Below are 21,460 nucleotides of genomic sequence, written 5' to 3'. Positions count from 1 at the left end.
TACTAGAGAGGACACGGCGAACAAAAAGTTTGCGCCACAAACATAAGTCCAGTGGACTTATGTTGCCTCAGTCAGTCTCTGCGCGTGGTGGGAGGAGGTTGTCTCTGACTGCACACAAATAAAATGAAAAAATGCCTTCCTGTGCTATAAGATACTGTTGAAGTCATACGAGAAAATCTAATAAAAGTGACGGTGTCACATTTCATCGGTTAGTAGACAAGCTATTTTGATCTAACTTAATTTAAGTAATTATTATAATGAAGGGACGGGCTCCTTAAACGCGATGCTATGGCCGCCATTTTGACAACTGGAATCATAGATGAATCGCGCAGACATGACATGTAGGTAATAAGGTATAATAATTGTGATCATATTCTGTTTTCAATATATAATATAAAAATATTTATTTCAATTTATAGTTTTGAATATTACACGGTTCTAATACGAATTTTAGTCGATAATATTATACAATAAGCATGATTTTGAATTATTTCTGAATTATAATTCTCATTATTGACGAAAAATAGTGACACCAAAACTGAAATAGTATTAAAGTATTTAATGCAACCGGTGTTTAAGGAGGTAAAACAAGGTGAATGGCGCGATTATTATTCTGAGCGACAGAAACTTACAAAACTAATTTTATTCAAAGGAAATTAAAATTTATGAAAAAAACAATTACTTATTTTTATTTCACTGAGTAGAAATTAAATATAACACAATGTACAATAGTGCTAAAAATAAACTACTTAGTATTTCACACACAAAGTATAAAACAAAGGTCTACACTAAAAGTGTCGCGTCTAGGTGGTCAAGTCTTACTCTATGACACGGTTCGCTTCACGCGCATGCGCCTCGCGCTGCCGCCGCTGCCGGTCGGCGCACAGAATATGTTCGAGTTGTCATTTCTAGTACGTAGTACATAGTAGTTCAATGGCATCTAATAAATTAGGACCTGACATATGTCGCAGGGAAATGTCCAAAACAGAGATTTCATCAAATCACTAAGGGATATGATCAAATCACGCAGGATGTCAAAATGGCGAATCCATTTTATCATTTCTCTAGAAAGTTTCAGTTATTTCACTAAATCAAATCCCTGACTCTGTTTAGTGAAATCACAAAATCGACCAATAGACACGCCACGTTTTGTTATTTCACTAGATTTGTTTAGGGATTTGATAAAATCCCTGAACCACGTCAGTAAGTTGACGAAACGAGCTTAAAAAGTTAACTAGTTTTATCATTTCCCTAAACAAGTTCAGTGAAAAGACAAAATGTTTTAATAAATATGAAAATAATTAAAAATGAAACATTTTTAGCTTTGTTTCTTCTCTTATTCTATTTTTTTTTTCTTATTTATAGAAAACCAAATACTCTTAAAAACAGGTTCAATTTTACCATTTCACTAATCTAGTTAAGGATTCAATCAAATCAAGTGACAAAGGCAAGAGTCTAATAAATCTAATTGGATATATTAGATTCTTGGCTGTGTCATTTCACGAAACCAGTTCAGACATTTGATCAAATCACCAGTTGAGAGTTTATTATTTCCCTAAATTTGTTTAGGGAAATGTTAAAACTAGTTGACTTATTGAGTTCCTTTCGTCAACTCACTGTCGCGGTTCAGGGATTTTATAAAATCCCTAAACAAATCTAGTGAAATGACAAAACTTGGCGTGTCTATTGGCCGATTTTGTGATCTCACTAAACAGAGTCAGGGATTTAGTCAAATGACTGAAATTTTCTAGAGAAATGATGAAATGGATTCGCCATTTTGACATCCTGCGTGATTTGATCAAATCCCTTAGAGATTTGATCAAATCTCTGTTTTGGCCATTTCCCTGCGACATATACATAGAAAACATCCATTACTCAGGAACAAATAGCTGTGCTCATCACACAAATAAATGCCCTTACCGGGATTCGAACCCAGGACCGCGGCTTAGCAGGCAGAGTCACTACCAACTACGCCAGACCGGTCGTCGGTTGGTTGGTTAACCAACAAACTGTTGGAACTACCCGAAAATGCCTACAATCTTTTCTGCTTTGCCCGAAGGTTGACTGGTAGAGAACGCCAGCTTTTTTTCTTTTGTGCAAAAAAGTTGAAATAAATTTAAAAAATGTACAAAATTATTTGTACATTTTATATAGTTAAAAGTGTAGACAGGGCAACCTGGGTACCTACGCAGCCGATTGGCATAAACGCTCACGAAACGAAACGGTCGTAGGTATCTATCTCTATCGCTCTTGCGTATTGGCGCGACAGAGCCAGACTACCTTTCGCGGCGTTTCGTTTTCGTTTCGCGTCGCAGAAATGCCATTCAGCTACGACACCAGGCCCCGTAGCCGAATGGCATTTCTCCGACGCCAAACGAAAGCGATACGCCGCTGGCTCTGTCGCGCCAATACGCAAGCGCGATAGAGATAGATATCTACTAGCGCATCGTTTCGTGAGCGTTTCGTGAGCGATTGTGCCATTCGGCTAGCCACCCTGGGCAACTCAACTCAACGTCAATGGTCGTCGCTTAGATGAAATCAAATTACCTACAATAATTATACAATTTATACACTAGCTAGCTCTTATTTTATTTTGAATCTACAAAATCTAGAATATTAAATGACTGTCTGCCACATTGACCTTAAACAATTATTTTATTTAATTACAAAGCACTAACCGGGCAGACACAATGTAATAACCATTAAACCACATCAAAGCCTTAACCCTTAATTTGGCAGACATAGAAATATCAAAAATGCCGTTTTTTTGGGTTGAATACTATTTTTGTGGGTCATAAGGAGCCCCGAAAAAATAATGAAAAAAATCATAATCTTTCAGTTTTTCAGGAAAATTATGTTCGGTGTGGCGAACACTGCCAGCTAATCAAGAATAAAAAGTGCGAAGTAATCTACTATGTAAATTTTAAGAAACATACAAATTTATTCAAAGAAAATGAACATAAAAGTATTGTTTACACTTTGTGTGCCCTTTGTGTACTTTGTGACCCCGAAACTAGACCTCCTTCGTAATGTTGACACCAAATATCCCAGTATACTCTTGGAGACGGTAAGGGAATGTCCTAGAATTTAGGGGCTATGTTATGTCAAATGTGGTTTTATATGCGGAAAATATGCAAAAATTCTTACTGGGGTTCAACTCGACGAGATCATGTTTACCCCACTCGGATACCTGCTCAAGAGAGGCCTCGATTTGAGACACAAGTTGCATTCTGCATTCCGTAACCTGTTCACGATAGGCATTTGCACTACCTATGTACTGGCTATCGCCTGTGCTGTCATCCGCATAATAATAGATATTGCTAGTTACTAGCACATCATTGATATGAAGGATGAACAGGTTCGGTGATAGGATAGATCCTTGGGGTACCCCTCCGTTAATCCGCTGGATTTCTGAGCTTTGATCGTCGATGAAAACTGAAACGCTTCGCCCAGGTAAAAAGCTGGCGACCCACGTGCAAAGCCCTTCTGGGAGCCCGTACGAGGGGAGCTTGGGAAGATGCGTTTTATGTTAAACTCTATCAAAAACCTGGTAGCGATATCCAGGCTAACTAGCCTAGGTTTTTGATCAGTTTTTGGCAGTTGCCAGAGCTTCTCCCTTGTTCTCAATGGCGGTGGCCCAACTATGAGTCAACTATACCAGAAGATCACCAGCGCCACGACTATGGCGGAAGCCGTATTGCTTGTCACTATAAGCTGGTGCTCTTCAGGTACGCTAAGAGCTGGTTATTAACCACTTACTTCATTACCTTGGAGAGAAGAGGGGTTCTCTCATCTGGGCCTCAATGGGCCGATAGTGTGCAGGGTTTGTGCGATCACACCCTTCTTTGCGATTGGATAGACTCAATCAGTCTTCCAGGATGACGGCCATTTACCTGAGCAGTATGAAAGCGAAGATAGGCGCGTTAAAACCAGGTTTAGGTTAGAAGAACAGGTTTTCAGCACAATAGCTGGTATACCACCAGGCCCATTGGACTTGTTGACATTACATATTGTGGGCAAAAAGTGCACGCCACTTTGTGTGAAGCGAACCTTGGGCATGGATGCCTTACAGCGCGGGTTCTGGTGTACGGAGGCCAAGGTATTTTTGGGGAAGTGGGAAGACTCATGAGGAAGAGGGGTCTGAATCCTCGCTGTAGGACCTTCCTGATGCAAAGGTTATCTCATCACGTTTCAACACGGTAACGCGGCAGGAGCACGGGTAGGTACTGCATCGGGATGTGCGTAATTAGGTTAGAGATAACTGTTAATTTAATGTATTTAGATGTAAGAATAATGTAATTTACATTTGTGCTCTTTTGCGAAATAAATATTTTGGTATAAGGTCCACTGAATAGTTGGCAATGTTCGTCACAACGAACATGTAAGACTGGAACTCAAACACTGCGTAGCTGGCGGTGTTCGCCACACCGAACATGCAACAAACCTACTATTTCACTGTGAAGATGGCAGTGTTCGGCACCCCGAACATGAGTTTTTAAGTGTCACTGACGCTAAATTAAGGCTTACACTAAACTAGAAACTCTTTAGTTCGATTCATTACCTCATTGGTAACCCATAAATGTCGTTTTTATTAATGTGACACCATAAAAATCTAATATAATGTCATAAATAACTTGATGATACTTCGCGGTTGCCGTCTTGTCGCGATTTTGCGTGCACTGCTGACATACGAATATTGTGACGGTAATGAATTAATTTTCTACCAATTAAAAACAAACAAAGCTACAATTAGAGTCAAAAGAAAAATTAACAAAGATGAAAATGTGTCCAGTAGATTTTTTGGAAATGTATGTTCGGCACAGCGAACACTGTCCAATTAAGGGTTAATAAAACAAAATTAGAGATTTCGTCAATCATTCGTTATAATTAAAACATGAAAATTCATCACCAGAGACCAGAGACGGACTAATAAATAAATAATAAAAGTAATAAACTTGAGCCACGAAAACAAAACAATTTCGTTATTTATTTAAAAATCAGAGTGAATTCGTTTGATACTGAGCTCACGAGTGACAGAGACAGGTAAAGGAATATGGACTGCTAGTTTTGTGCTTTCACTACTCATTTCTCTTTTTTTTGCCACTTTTTTGAAGTGTGATATTTTTGAAAAAAAATATGCTATTTCTTTCTACTCAGAATTACTAGATTTTTCTATCCTAGTAGTTAAAAAATTGTCCCATACGATTTTTTTCTTATTTTGTTACCATTTTCCGTACATGTTGTATGGGGTTACAAAATAGGGAAGTAACAAAAATGTATGGAAATTCTGGGACACTTTTTGTCTCCCAGTGAGATTGAAAGTACTCGTGATTCTGAGTACACTTGACCTAAAATTCCTTAAAACAGTCAAAAATTTTTTATTGGCAAAAAAAAAGACATGCTCTCAAAGTCATCACACGTACGATAAAAAATAAGTCAATTTAAATCAGCGTTGCTGCACCTATAGTCTACAAAACCTACTTTTACTTATAAAGATTCCACGAAGGAAGGAGGTTGAAAAACTTGTTGATGTGATTATGGAGAATAGTCTACTATCCTCATTGATAGATATCAAAAAGTGAGAAGTAATTTTTTTCAAAAATGAGGTTTTTAGAATATCATCATCATCATCATATCAGCCTTTACCGCCCACTATAGAAAAAAAAATCGTTAAAACGGATTTTAAGTGCCATTTTTAGGGTTCTGTACCAAAAAGGTAAAAAAAAGGAACCCGGTGCCGCTCTGTCCGTCTGTCTGTCTGTCTGTCTGTCTGTCTGTCACTAAATATCTCGAGAACTACTTATGCGATCGCTTTGAAATTTGGAATGTTTATGAACATCGTGAACCTGTACAAATTGAAAGTATTATTTTTTAATTTTTATTAATTTAATTTTTTTCTGAAAATACATCCAAAATTATTTTTTTGACTTTTCTAATTTTTATATATATTTTTTTCTTTGTTTTGATCTTAGAAATGCGTACTTAGTTTAAATTATTCGGGTTCCTCATTAGCACCGAGTATACGTTCTCTTTATTTTTCCCCGTCTCGCGTACAGCAGTGATTACAAATTCATTGCGTTTTCCAATCAGAGGCAGATCGTTAAAAAGTTATAAAGCAAACGTATCCTTTTCCAATGTTTTCTGGTGTTAGGTGATAAAAAACCGTGGAAAATAAACTCGCTTCAAAACGTTGAATATTTCTGCAGCGCAAATATGAAAAGTAAATGATATTTTACAAAGGTTCGCTTGCTTTGAGAAATGGTGGGTAAAGTTTTATTAGACCAAATACTGGAACAAAACAACTGTGTGTATAACTGTATACCTACCAAGTTTCATTGCAGAATCATTTGGTTTTTTTTCCTGTTATTATTTCTTCATTTCAATTTTATTGAACCGTTGAATATTTAGATACGGGGGTATGTATCTACATTGCTCATCAAACATAACTTAACCCCATGGCGTTTAGTGGGGGACTTTAAAAAAAATCATGCATGACGGGGCTCAGGCTATGATCCCCGCGCAAGCCCAATGCGGATTGGGGACTTCACATACGTAGGTACACCATTGCCTTTTGAATTCCTTGACAGGTGCAAGTTTCCTCACATTGTTTTCTTCACCGAAAAGCTAGTGGTAAATATAAAATGATATTTCGTACGTAAGTTCCGAACACTCATTGATACGAGCCAGGATTGGAACCCGCGATCTCCGGAGTAAAAGTCGGGCGTTATACCCACTCGACTACCAGCACTTTTCAAATTCTTTGAAAAGAAATTGCTTCCCCAGATATTTAAAACATCAGTAGTTTCTTTATGACACCACTGTAACCCTTAAATGCATGACCTTGACAAATATTTCTATTCAAACTTGAATTTTGACACGCTGTCAATAGAGTCCAAAATGCATGATGCATAATATATACATCGCTATGCATTTAAGGCTTAATAGTGTACTACGTAAGTAAGCCCACGGGCTGATAATATTTTGACAGACATGTCTGCCCGCTTTATCCATACCTACTAATATTATACTTAAACTAGTTTTTTCCCACGGCTTCGCTCGCGTTAAATTCGGCATACTCCATACAAAATTCCAACCCCCATTTTAGGTAAGTGGGGTGTCAGAAAGAGACAGAAAGTAGCCTATGTCACTCCAGCCCTTCAACTATCTCCACTTAAAAAATCACGACAAACAAACACACACACTTTCCCATTTATAATATTAGTATGGATGAGAAAGCAGACAAGGTGTGTGTGTCTGTCTTTCACGGCAAATCGGAGCGACGAATTGGCGTGATTTTTTTAGTGGAGATAGTTGAAGGGATGGAGAGTGACGCAGGCTACTTTCTGTCTCTTTCTAACCCTCCATTTCCCTAAAATGGGGGGTGGAAGTTTGTATAGAGCAATCCGCGATTATCGAATTTAACGCGAGCGAAGCCGCAGGCACAAGCTAGTTATATATAAAATGTTTCGTATAAAATACCAACTTAGATACCTAGACGCTCTGAAATTGAGAAAAATGAGCTTCGTCTTGCCAACAAAGTGCTTTTCTAGTTTGAAGGGAAATTTTAAATTGGAAATATAGTATCTTCGTAGATCCGCTACTAACCAATATTATCCAACTCTCTTAGAAACAATAGTTATTTGTTATACAAGGGGGCAAAGTTGTATTTTAACGCCGAATGTGGAATTAAAAAACGAGCAAGTGAAAGGATTCTATAGTTGAATTCGAGAATAGAATCCTGAACTTGCGAGTTTTTTAACACACGAGAAGTAAAATACATTTGCACCCGAGTGTAACACAAAACTTTTCCCCTCACTATAGCGAGGAAACTACAACGCAAAAAATGCGTTTATCACTGCTTCCAGTAGTTCCACAGGTGGTAAATCATCTTTATTACTGGATTCATCTACTTTTATCAATTTTAAAGCAGTTAATTTGACTTTATTCAAGGTCAAATTACTTTACCCACTTAGTGGATAAAATGCGTTTTTACCCGCTGGTATTAAAGGACAAAACACGTGTTTCCGAGCTAGTGAGGGGAAAAGGTTATTTGGACACGATTTTGGCTGGAAACGCCAGTGTGACTTTATGTATGTGTATTTTAAACCTTTTTCTTACGGAACCCATTACTAAAATAAAGTCAAGCTTGGCAACGCCATAAATCCGTCCGTGACCGTCAAAAATCGTAGTAAGGTACCGCTCTTTACCGCTGTTTGCTTAGTATGTTCATTTCATATTTTAGACGGAGAGACAATCTTGATGAAGGATTATAAAGACGTCATTTAAGGGAAACGAATCAAATCCGAAAAATTCTGTAAATACAATTTTCACCACACGAACTGGTAAAGTCTTTCTTGATTCTTCGAAACCGGATAGTTAAATGGCATATAAAATGCAAGGGACTAGGTACAGTCGACTACAAAGAGATGTATCCACTTTTTCGCTTTATTGCATTGTACGATAATAAGTGGATACATCTCTTTGTAGTCGACTGTACTTACTAGAAACGAAAATTTCAATTAAAGTTTTCTGTGACGTTAAGTCCGTTTTCACATTATCCGATCTATAAAAAAATCCAAGATGGCGCCTGTAATGTATGGTATATCAGTCCGACATCCGATATCGGATCGGATATAATGTGAGAACGCACTGACGCTACCGAGTAACGTACTTATTCTAAAACTTCAAAAACTTACGTCCCGCTTATTGTAGCGTAAGTGGAAAAGTCGCGGGACGCTAGACTAACTTCACCAGACTTCGCAAAGCAAAAAATTACAGTAAGGTAACGGACCCAATCATGGACAGTTTAAGAAAAATTTTCGCCTCTTTTTGATATTTCACTCATAAATGTAAAAATTCTACCGCTAAGCGTGTTAAATCTTGAATGTCCAATCCTTCTTTTACATTTCAAGCGTATTGCAGTATGGATACTCCTATTGGTTTCTTCATAGTTAACAAATTAAAAATAGGTGTTTTTTCTCCAATTATGGACGGCAGTTCTCCAGTAATGGATCCCCCATTATGGACAGTGAAATAAGTTTAAAATTTTACTTTTAAAGCCAACTGATACTCAATGAGTCAATATTACATACCATAAATGCAATTAGTTTGAGTTATTTTAACATAGGATTGTTTCTTGTAAATTTTGGTTTTGTAAATTGTTCCTTGTCCATCATAGGAGGTAGGCAGTTTTTCGGTTCCAGTAATGGACACTCGCAAAATAACGCCATTTCTTTATATCTTTGGAGCAACAAACTAGTATGTTTTATACCTTATCTCATGCCTAATGCAGTAAGTAAAACGCATTCAAGTTTACACCGAGTATTATTTTTTTATTATTTTTTACATGAACTCAACTCTCTTAGCAACATTACTAAGAATTCGTCTTGATATTTTTTTCAGTAAACTGATGAATTTTATCTTGTCGCCAAATCCTTCAGAAATAACCGAATTAATTGAAACTTCAAAATGAAACAGCTCTACAACTCTAGTTTATGGTACATAGCCGTCAGTTTTTAGAAACTAATTTTAGATACTTATTTTTAAGGATTTGTGTTTTTTTGTCCATAATGGCATCACCGTCCATTATGGGGTATTTCACCTTAGGTATCTTATTACAACATGCAAATTTCGTTTCAACAAACAAATTTAAATTTAAAATCTCATTACAGATGGAGCTTCAAATTTTACTGTTATATCTCGTCGTCCCAGCATCGGCTTTGTGTCCCATCGGCTACCAATACAATATGAAAGACGGAAAATGTCAGGAAACCATACTAACACCTTTAATAAGTAGTCTGACTAGACGTCAGTTCGTCAATCAGCGTAAACCAAGTTCTGTCTCAACTTTCATATCCCAATTTCAATTTGCCGCCAAAAATTTCGTGGACAGCGAAGGCATGATAGATACTTACCTGTGCCCTACTCAGTGGACCTATGATTTTGAGAAAAAACAGTGCATTCAACCAACGCCCAAACGAAGATACATGGAGCTACAACCGGTGAAGTGTCCGTATTGTAATTTGATAGAGATAAAGGTGAGAAAGAAGAAAAAGCCTAGAAAAGTACAGAACGTGGATCTGTTTCAAGTGCCTATGTATATTGCGAGGAGCGAGAAGGTAAATAAGCGTGCGCTGGCAGATGTTATTGAAAAAGTAATGAAAATATATCGATATAAATAAGATTCATTAAGTCTGTTATTTCAATAAACATTTTTCACCACACCCACCGGTAAAGGCTTACTTTGCTATTCGAAAACAGGTAGCAAAATTGGATTTTATCCTTAGTGCAAAGTAATTTCATACAATTTTTAACTTGAAATCTTGAGCTGGCTGGTAAAAATTACCTGTAAGTACATGTTTTTGAATCATAAATATTGAATAGTTAAATCGATTGATTTGTTTTAGTTTGATGTTTCATAGTCTGTATTTTGTTCGTGTTGGTGTAGTGAAAATTTTTGTGTTTCACTCGGCGACAAACTTTTGTGCCTTGAAACCCTCGCAACGCTCAAAATTCCACTTTTTGAACCGCGAGCGCAGCGAGAATATTGGAATCTTCCGCTAGCTTGGGTTTCAACTTTGACACGTGCGGTTAAACAACAACTTTGCCCTCTTGTAAAACAAATAACTAATGTGACGTTGTCCGGCTGAAACCTGCATTTTTCAATTACTGGTAAATTGAAAAATATTTAGGTACACATATTTAAAGTCACACACAGGTCGAACGCGATTAATTAACATTATTTTTACCTTTTTTAGGGTTCCGTAGTCAACTAGGAACCCTTATAGTTTCGCCATGTCTGTCTGTCCGTCCGTCCGTCCGTCCGTCCGCGGATAATCTCAGTAACCGTTAGCACTAGAAAGCTGAAATTTGGTACCAATATGTATATCAATCACGCCAACAAAGTGCAAAAATAAAAAATGGAAAAAAATGTTTTATTAGGGTACCCCCCCTACATGTAAAGTGGGGGCTGATATTTTTTTTCATTCCAACCCCAACGTGTGATATATTGTTGGATAGGTATTCAAAAATGAATAAGGGTTTACTAAGATCGTTTTTTGATAATATTAACATTTTCGGAAATAATCGCCCCTAAAGGAAAAAAAAGTGCGTCCCCCCCCTCTAACTTTTGAACCATATGTTTAAAAAATATGAAAAAAATCACAAAAGTAGAACTTTGTAAATACTTTCTAGGAAAATTGTTTTGAACTTGATAGGTTCAGTAGTTTTTGAGAAAAATACGGAAAACTACGGAACCCTACACTGAGCGTGGCCCGACACGCTCTTGGCCGGTTTTTTTGTTAATTAATCGCGTTCGACCTGTGTGTGACTTTAAATATGTGTACAAAGCGCGAGAACTTAAAGTGTTATATTTAGGTACAGTCAACCAAAAAAGCGGTTTACCACTTTTCGTCCTTATGTGTTTAACATAGAGTCGAAAAGTGGTAAACCACTTTCTTGGCTGACTGTACACCTAATCAAACACGGATTGCAAATTTTAATACTTATTTTTTTAAAGATGTTAGCCGCGTAAGCTGAAGACCCGGGTTCGATTCCGCACTTAGACGCACGGCCGGTTACCATCCTTACTTTGGTATAGATATTCCGCGAATTCGCACGAAGCGCTTTGCTTCTTCTTTTCTTGCGTATTGCCGAGGAGTGGAATTCCTTGCCGGCGGCTATATTTCCGAGCTCATATAACCCGGCAACCTTCAAATCAAGAGTGAACAGGCATCTTCTGGGCGAGCTCACTCCATCGTAGGCCACGTCTTTGTTTTGGCTAGTCTGTGGCCAAGAGTAAGCCCATTTATAATAATAATAAAAAAGTAAGTATTTAAAATCAGCTGCCCAGCTTGAAAATCAACCCTCTTTGCAATCACTAGACTGGATGATACTTTCAAAATTATATTGCATTCCGGATGTTCTCTTCAAAATGATATTGTATTGCCATTTCCGATAGATGGTGCTTGTAAAAGCCCTCATGCTCGCTTAATTGAACTTTCATCCTTTGTCACGCAATATCGAGCCACGACGAATAACAGCCGGCCTAGCCAAAATGACAAACGTTGACGCTACCACAGAATATATAATAGTACAAGTACAGAAGGCCCACTGCTTTGATGTTCACGAAATGCTGCCTTTTTAAATGCCTACAATTTTTTTACAAAGAAACCAGCCGCACGTGCGACCCGTCGGACTATAGAGTTGCCTATGGATTAAAACGAATTAGTACTCAGATATACTTTCAATGTATAATACAGTATTTACATAATATTTTTGTTTAAGTCCCAATCCCAACACACAAGCCTTATTGAACTTTTCTGTGGGGCTTAATAAATAGTAATTAGATCTCTGTACTCGTAAGATTGTGCTATTTTATTCATAATGTCTATCTGAACACGCGCGTCACCCCTGATTAGGCCGCGAACTCGCGGCCGCCAGCATGTACTTGATAAGATAAATCGTTTATTTGCAAGAATACTTATTTCTAGAATACACAGATGTTATTATGTAGGATGGTGTACAGTATTCAGTCGCACAAAACGACATGCAAAATATTTCACATAAAAATACTATATTATACCTATACTAAATATAGCTATAATTTAAAAATCAAATTCATTTTAACAACATAATTCATAATAAAAAAAATTCACAACGTAATACATGCTTAATATTTTTATTTTAATTATTCTAATTCTATCAACTATCATATTCTAAATATTCTTTCACGCTGTAAAAACAGTGTTCTAGAAGAAAACTGGTGACTTTCTTCTTATACTCTAGAGCATTTAGTGTCTTAATAGTATCGGGAAGACTATTATAAATAACTATGCACATGTTGTACGCATTCTTCTTATATATATATCCAGGTTGCACCGAGGTTGGTATAGAAGGTATTGGGTTCTTTGGCTTGAGAAATACTCCGATCTCATATGGAATAAGTCTGGACGGCTTTTTACAAGCAACAGTGCTTTTTAGGGTTCCGTAGTCAACTAGGAACCCTTATAGTTTCGCCATGTCTGTCTGTCCGTCCGTCCGTCCGTCCGTCCGTCCGTCCGTCCGTCCGTCCGCGGATAATCTCAGTAACCGTTAGCACTAGAAAGCTGAAATTTGGTACCAATATGTATATCAATCACGCCAACAAAGTGCAAAAATAAAAAATGGAAAAAAATGTTTAATTAGGGTACCCCCCCTACATGTAAAGTGGGGGCTGATATTTTTTTTCAGTCCAACTCCAACGTGTCATATATTGTTGGATAGGTATTTAAAAATGAATAAGGGTTTACTAAGATCGTTTTTTGATGATACTAATATTTTCGGAAATAATTGCTCCTAAAGGAAAAAAAAAACCGGCCAAGTGCGAGTCGGGCTCGCGCACAAAGGGTTCCGTAGCAGCAAATATAATAAACTTATTATGTCAATTTATACACCTGCCAAAATTACAGTTAAATCAACCTATCTCAAAAACTATAAGAGATACTTTGATCAAACCAAAAATCGTTGAAAGAGTTAATTAGCATGCATCACCTCTATTTTTTTTAGAATTTTATACCCCGTAGTTATAAAAATAGAGGGGGGGGGGGGACATACTTTTTACGACTTTGAGAGCTGATATCTCAAAAACCGTTCACTTTAAGAAAAATGTTTTTTAGAAAACTTTATATCATTTTAAAAGACCTTTCCATTGATACCCCACACGGGTATGTACATCGAAAAAAAAAATTTTCATCCCTCAGTTACATGTATGGGGGCCCCACCCCCAATTCTTTTTTTTTACTATTTAGTGTCATAATTTTGTAGCGGTTCATACAACACATATTCCCATCAAATTTCATCACTGTAGTACTTATAGTTTCCGAGTAAATCGGCTGTGACAGACGGACAGACGGACAGACGGACAGACGGACAGACGGACATGACGAAACTATAAGGGTTCCGTTTTTGCCATTTTGGCTACGGAACCCTAAAAAGTGCGTCCCCCCCCCCTCTAACTTTTTAACCATATGTTTAAAAAATATGAAAAAAATCACAAAAGTAGAACATTATAAAGACTTTCTAAGAAAATTGTTTTGAACTTGATAGGTTCAGTAGTTTTTGAGAAAAATACGGAAAACTACGGAACCCTACACTGAGCGTGGCCCGACACGCTCTTGGCCGGTTTTTAATATACATGCAAGGCAGTGGTAATATTTTTAATTTCTGAAGTAGTGGCCGGCAGGTATCCATTACCCAGGCTTTCATTTTATTGCACGGACACATTTCTTTTGCAATATAAATGCTCGTTCGAAATCAACAGAATTTCCCCACAGTAATAGTCCATAATTTAGAACTGAAGATACCACGCCGTGATAGGCTGTGACCGCTGCTTCAAAATTTACTGTATTTCTTAATTTTCTTAGCGCAAAGACAAACCTATCTAGTCTACTACACACAGCATTTACATGTACCTTCCAGTTGAGATGCTGGTCAATGAATAAACCTAAAAACTTAATATTTTCACATTTGGATATTGATAAATTATTATATAATTGATATTTAATTTATTTGGATCACTATTATATGAGTAGAATTGAATAAAAAATGTCTTTGTCATATTGATATTTAAATTATTTTTACATGTCCAATTGTTAATGTCAACTAATGCATTATTTACGACGGTTTCGTATGTATCAGCGTTATCACCCCTTATTAATAAAGTTGTATCATCGGCAAATAGTATACACTTATGCGAGATAGCTTGAGGCAAATCATTGATGTAGACCAAAAACAATAGAGGACCTAAGTTACTCCCCTGGGGGACGCCCAGTTTTACATCAAGAAAATCTGACCGGTATTTGGTTTACTTGTAGCGCGGCGATGGCGATAGGATCGCGGAGTGAGCCGCCCCTGGTACGGGAAACTAGCCTATTGTGTCGCTTAACTTCAAACTTGGGTAAACCCATTATTTTTAGGTCAGTATTTTTCAGTTCAGTAGTATATTTTGTATAACAGACACATACTTTCCCATTTATAATCAAACTAGCTTTTGCCCGCGGCTTCGCTCGCTTTAGAAAGAGACAAAAAGTAGCATATGTCACTCTCCATCCCTTCAACTATCTCCACTTCACCAATCACGAGAATTCGTCGCTCCGTTTTGCCGTGAAGGACGGACAAACAAACAGACACACACACTTTCCCATTTATAATATTAGTATGGATATATGGATAAACGCATTCTTACGCACACAGTCTAAGCTCGTGTAGACGAACGCGTACCGTGCTTGTATGAGTGAGATAAGACGCTAGGGTCGCTTAGGGTTCATTTATTCGTAGTGCGTTCGCGAATCAACAAAAAAAAATAGATACTAAACATTAGGTATAGGTAACGTGAGCCGCGATAGCTCACTGGAGACCCGGGTTCGATTCTCGGCTTCGCCACCAGGGGGCTTGGTCCCCCCCTGTTTCCGAGCTCATATAACCCGGCAACCTTCAAATAGCTCAATACCTAAAGGTGACAATACGGACACTCCCATTCGTTCAACCAATAGTACTCTAAACAACACCTATAATGCGAGCTACCGGGAAAGCAATGTAACGCTATTCCGTGGACCCCGAAATACTAGTAAGTTGACAAATAAGAACCACCAACCGGTATCAGAGGAAATTACAGTCGCCTCGGACACTTGCAGGATACTGATGGAGATACAAGGACTGCGCAAAGAAATAGGCGAAATTGCTACCATTAGGCAGGAGTTGCGTAATCTGAGAGGTAATTTTGAGATGTTGTCCTCGTCCCTCGATGACTACAAGAGAATAATTGTATCCAAGGACCTGGAAATAGACGTCTTGAAAAATACTATTTCTTCAATTCAAGCAACAGTGCAACCTGATGCCATGATAGCCGAGAAAAAAGAGGAACATGTGGAACTACGCTCAACTGGCATACAAACAGATGTTGATCGACAACCTGCAGTATCCAGCAACCGTAAATCACCTAAAAAGAAACCTTCCAAAAAATCTACACGAGAGGAGAGGCTCCGCACGCCAGTTCAACCCTGTCCGAACAAGAATTCGTTATGCCCCTTGAGCCAGACTTCAACATCAGCACCTGGACCTGAAGAGCCAATTGGTGAAACCTCCTCCGTGCCTATGATTGAGGATGGCGCCGATGCCAGAGAAGAGGCTTGGGACCAAGTACGTGGGAAACGTCAGCGCAAGTCTACCGCGAGTGTGGGGTGTGTATCTGCGAGCCCCGCTTGCCCTGCCATAGCACCACTGGAAGCTGCAGAGAGACCATGTTACATTCATGCTTTTTACCTAAAGCAAGGAACCACCGCTGGGCAAGTTGTGGCACACTTGGATCAGATATGTGGCGAGACGGGTTGCACAGCAGAAGCCTTGAAAGCCAAAGGAGACTATGCTTCTTTTAAGTTGAGCGTTCCAGCGAGGTGGGAAGACAAAGTGTTGGACCCTGAAAACTGGCCCAAAAACATTTCTGTTAAGCCATGGCGTCAGTTTTTTCGTGCAAAAAAACAAATTTCTGATAAGTAATTCCAATATGAAACAAGTGTCTATCTTCTACCAAAATGTACGAGGGCTTAGATCTAAAAGTCAACAGTTTTTTAATAATGTATTATTGTGTCCATGTGATGTCATCGCACTAACTGAAACTTTCCTTAATAGCTCAGTACTGGATGCGGAACTGTTCCCTCCAGAGTATACAGTGATTCGTAAGGACCGCTCTGGGGATGTGGGCTGGGGCGGAGTCCTTATCGCTGTACGTAACTCCTACTCTATCCGTCTAGTAACAGATATTGATGGCATCACGGAGGACATGGAATTGTTAGTATGTATTATCACCCAGAAAAATATAAAATTTATGTGTTGCGTGGTATATCTACCACCTAACTACAAAGACGATCAATACCTTAGAGTCTTAACATGTCTAGAGAATGTACTTTGCAACTACTCTGAATTAACCATTTGCATTATTGGTGATTTTAATTTAAATTCCTGTTCGAATAATGTAAAAGCGCAATTTGAATTATTTCTAGAGTTTGGTAGACTACGTCAATGCAATGATATTATTAACCAGCATGGCGGCCTCCTTGATTTTGTATTGTTCGACCGTGACTCTGATAACATTAGTGTATCTGATGAAGTGGAGCCTCTGGTTCCGATGGACGCCTATCACCCGCCGCTTGAGGTTAATTTGGCGTTGATGCACGCACATCGTATATATGGGCACTCGTTGCCCTCTGAAAGTGAGAAACAGTCTATAGGAAAATTTCCTTCGACTGCAATGCCTGCATGGGATTTCCGCAAGGCAGATCTTAGTGCGCTATATGCTGCATTGGCTAATATAGACTGGGCTGAGGTAAATAACTGCCAGGAAGTTGAGCAGGCCACAGAGGTTTTATATTCTAAGTTGACCGAGTGTATGTTAAAATTCGTACCATATAAAAAACAACAAAAATCCCGTGTAGGTAAATATACGTACCCGGATTGGTACACTCCAGAAATTGTCCGAAACATACAGCTTAAGTATTACCACCTAAAAAAATTTAAAAAGTCTGGTGCTGTATACAATAAGGAGTTATACAGGTACTACAGAGGGCATGTTAAAACTTTGGTCGACCACACGTATCGACTATACCTAAAAAATATAGAAGATGATATCATAAACCACCCAACCAAATTCTGGCAATTTGTGAAAAAAAAGCGCAAGGCGAAGATACCTTACCCGTTAAGCAAGCAGAACTTGCGGTAACATTGCTCAATGCTACATCTGGGAGCTTGAAACTTACAATTGCAAGCTTGCAACGTTTGGGCAATGTTTGAGCCATATTGATGTTAAACGCTTTCGGCCGCGCTGTAGATAAACCCTGTAAGTTTCCCAGATCGGATTTTTACAACTTTCTATAACTTTGAATAGCAATGTTGCTGATACATTGAAATATAAACTTACTAGAAAGTTATGACGAAAACTTTTAAGAAGTTCATTTTTGTACATTGCAACAATAGCACATATGCAACTTGTGCGTAACTTACACGCTATTCATTACGGCAAGGTTACATTTGTAATAAACCAAAAAGTTTGAAATTGTATGTTATATAATTTTTTCACTGGCACCTTTTAATAAGTTACAAATGTAACATTGCTTTAACAACTCTAGTGAAGTTCCTTGCAAGTTACACTTGTAATGTACCTAAAAGTAGCGCTCATAATGTTTCTGGTATATAACCATTTGGTATGTTGTGTCAATAAATCACTGGCAACTTACTAGTTTAGTCAAAAAATAATATTGCTAGAACTTGCTAATTGCACGTCATGAGTAAGTAACTCGTGAATCGTTCGCACAACATTTCATAGGGATATTGCAGGGAAATTAATTTTTGTGGTTGATAGGACGTCGCAAATACAAATGCACGCAAGGTGCTCTGCGAGCTGCGTGCGGACCGCAGCGAGCCTGGGCGGGCGGGCGGGCTCGCCCAGGCTCGCTGCTGTTCGTGTGCAGCTTAATAACTAGAAACAAATAAAGTCAAACTTTAAAAATACCACACACAAAAATCATTGATGTTTATAAAACAAAAACATGGATATACAGCCAACATAATTTATTTCATTTTTTCTTTTAACCCTTCAGACCAGAAAACCAGCACCATACTAATGTACAGTGATAATACTTATTTATACTAATGGTGTTACATATTTGAATTGACAATGACATATCTATTATAATACACACAAACACATTTTAAAACAGTGTGCGTGAATACTACTACTATTATTTAGTGCCTAAAAAATCGAAAAAATCAAGGTTTTGTTCTCCACTGTTTCGTTCTCCAAAACCTAACCAATCGTAATCAAATGTTAAAATCTGGATGATAATGATTGTCTGTGTCGGACTGTTTAGTTTTTTGGATAGTCGATGTCAGATTTGAATAGGTACCACGCCTATCTTTGCAGCTGTGTCAAAATAAAATCAAAAGAAGCAAAACAGTCAGACACAATATGAAGTATTGGTAAAAGGGGCATTCCACGAGAATGTCCTTAGCAAAATACAATTATTCTAATACTTCTGACAACGCTAAGAAAGCGATTTTGTGCCTGACCATCTTTCATGAGTCATGACTTAAGAGTATTTTCTCGAGCTTCACTGACTTGATTGGAGTAGCTGCCTTATATACGTATTTCGTAAAGGATATTCTCGTGGAATGCACTAAAAACCAAGCTCTAACTTAAAAAAAAAAACAATGAAAGATACAGTCGAGAATATTTGTATGAAGAAATGACTATTCCTGTTTCCTCTTAACTAATACGCACATAAGTTTTCATGAAAACATGTTTTTTAAATCATAAATACAAAATACAAACATTTATTCAGCAAGTAGGCCACAAGGGCTCTTATACACGTCACTAGCCACAGCACATGAAATATACATAATAATATGTTTAAACTTTCAGACTGAAATACATGATAAACATTTACATTACATTACATGAAAAACATTCAGATATAAATAAATACAACAGCCAATACCTGGGTACACTTTAAATTTATAATAATCTTCAAAAATAAACCAAAAACAGAAATGTAGTCTCTGTACTTAATAATACTAATAAAAAGGGAGAGGTTGTAAATTCAGAAAATTTACAGCTTTCTGAGACGATGTCGTTCAGATCTATCTCTGAATCAGAAACCTATAAGTACCTTGGTATGTCACAGTCGTTGGGTATTGAGGATGTTGGCATTAGACAGTCGGTGAAGGAGCGCTTTTTCAGTCAGCTCACAAAAGTCCTTAACAGTCTTTTGTCAGGAGGCAACAAAGTGCGCGCCTTTAACGCCTGAGTAATGCCTCTACTCACTTACTCTTTTGGCATACTAAGGTGGACACAGACTGAGCTGGACGCCCTGGATCGGAGGGTCCGCTCACTGCTTATCACACACCGTATGTTACACCCGCGCTCGTCTGTTATGAGATTGTACATCCCACGGAAGTGCGGAGGTCGAGGCTTCCTAAACGCCAAAGTACAATCTCAGGGATTACTTCCTTAACAACGAGTGCGGGATGTATCGTGATGTGGTGGCAGTAAACGGAAACCTCACGCCGCTCTCCTTGGCGAAAGAGAACTGGCGCAAACCTGTGGTACTAAGTACTGCGGACCGCAAGGCGGTATGGGAGAGCAAGCAGCTACACGGGCGATTCTACAAGGCCCTCACGGGACCCGATCCCGAATCTGCTCGCATCGGTGAACTGGTTACGATTCGGGGACCTCTTCGGAGAAACCGAGGGTTTTGCCTGTGCAATTGCGAACGAAGTTATGATGACGAACAACTACCGGAAATATATCCTGAAGGACGGTACGGTCGACATTTGTCGGGCATGCCGCCGTCCCGGAGAGTCACTCAGGCATATCATTTCCGGTTGTTCTCATCTTGCTAACGGCGAGTACTTGCACAAACATAATCTCGTAGCCAGGATTATGCACCAGCAACTTGCTCTTCAATACGGCCTTGTGAACCGCGAAGTACCGTACTACAAGTACTTACCTGCGCCAGTTCTCGAAAATGGTCGTGCCACGCTCTATTGGGATCGATCTATTATCACTGACAGGACTATAGTAGCCAATAAGCCTGACATTGTGATAATAGATCGACCGCAACGCTGGGCAGTGCTCGTTGACATCAATATCCCCCTTGATGAGAATCTCGTGAAAGCCGAGAAGGACAAGTCCAGTAAGTACCTAGACTTGGCTCACGAGATAACCGCCATGTGGGATGTTGAATCAACGATCATTGTTCCGATAGTCGTTTCAGCGAACGGTCTCATAGCGAAGAGTCTCGACCAACATCTTAAGAGACTCTCGCTAGGTGGCTGGATCAAGGGGATGCAGAAGGCGGTGATCTTGGACACAGCACGGATAGTTCAACGGTTCCTCTCTCTGCGGCCCTAACCACCGGCAGCTTGGGCCCTGCCCCGCTGCTGGCGGCACCCTAGGTTAGGTTTTTTATAATATGTTTATATGTTTTTATTGTATATTGTTTTGTAAATGTTTTTATATTTTATTTTTATATACATATTGTAAAACACCTAACCTAAGAAAGAAAATAAATACTGAGAATAATAATAAAAATTAAATTGTTATGGGATGTGACAAGGGAAGGAAAACTTTGATCGTTACATGCTTATATCACAAAAGTGACGATTACAAGCTTATTAAATCGTAATAACCTAATAAGTATTGGCAACGTGCGTGACAGAGTGGCGCTGATTGTTATAAATACACGTCATCATGGGCTTGTCCAACATCAATGCCAGCAGCGGCCGTTGGATTGGAACTAACTTTAAACCATAGAATTTAATTTAATATGGAAAAGCCCAAAAAATTGAGAACAGCACCAGTCATGCACCTAGCGAATAGCTTTTTATACTACTTATAAGCTGCTCCTCCTTTGCTTACAAAAAAGTCTGC

General features: G+C 38.4%; 1 long non-coding RNA gene across 1 annotated transcript; it reads left to right on the top strand.

Annotated features, from left to right (window-relative positions):
* Nucleotides 1-6,058: 6,058 nt before the first annotated feature.
* Nucleotides 6,059-8,288, top strand: LOC125237952. Its single transcript, XR_007178396.1, has 2 exons — nucleotides 6,059-6,261; nucleotides 8,243-8,288. It is a non-coding gene; the product is annotated as an uncharacterized LOC125237952 (long non-coding RNA).
* Nucleotides 8,289-21,460: the final 13,172 nt, after the last annotated feature.

Source organism: Leguminivora glycinivorella, chromosome 22 (assembly GCF_023078275.1).
Source record: "Leguminivora glycinivorella isolate SPB_JAAS2020 chromosome 22, LegGlyc_1.1, whole genome shotgun sequence".
NCBI classification, from domain to species: domain Eukaryota; kingdom Metazoa; phylum Arthropoda; class Insecta; order Lepidoptera; family Tortricidae; genus Leguminivora; species Leguminivora glycinivorella.
This window is presented reverse-complemented; position numbering and strand designations above follow the sequence as displayed.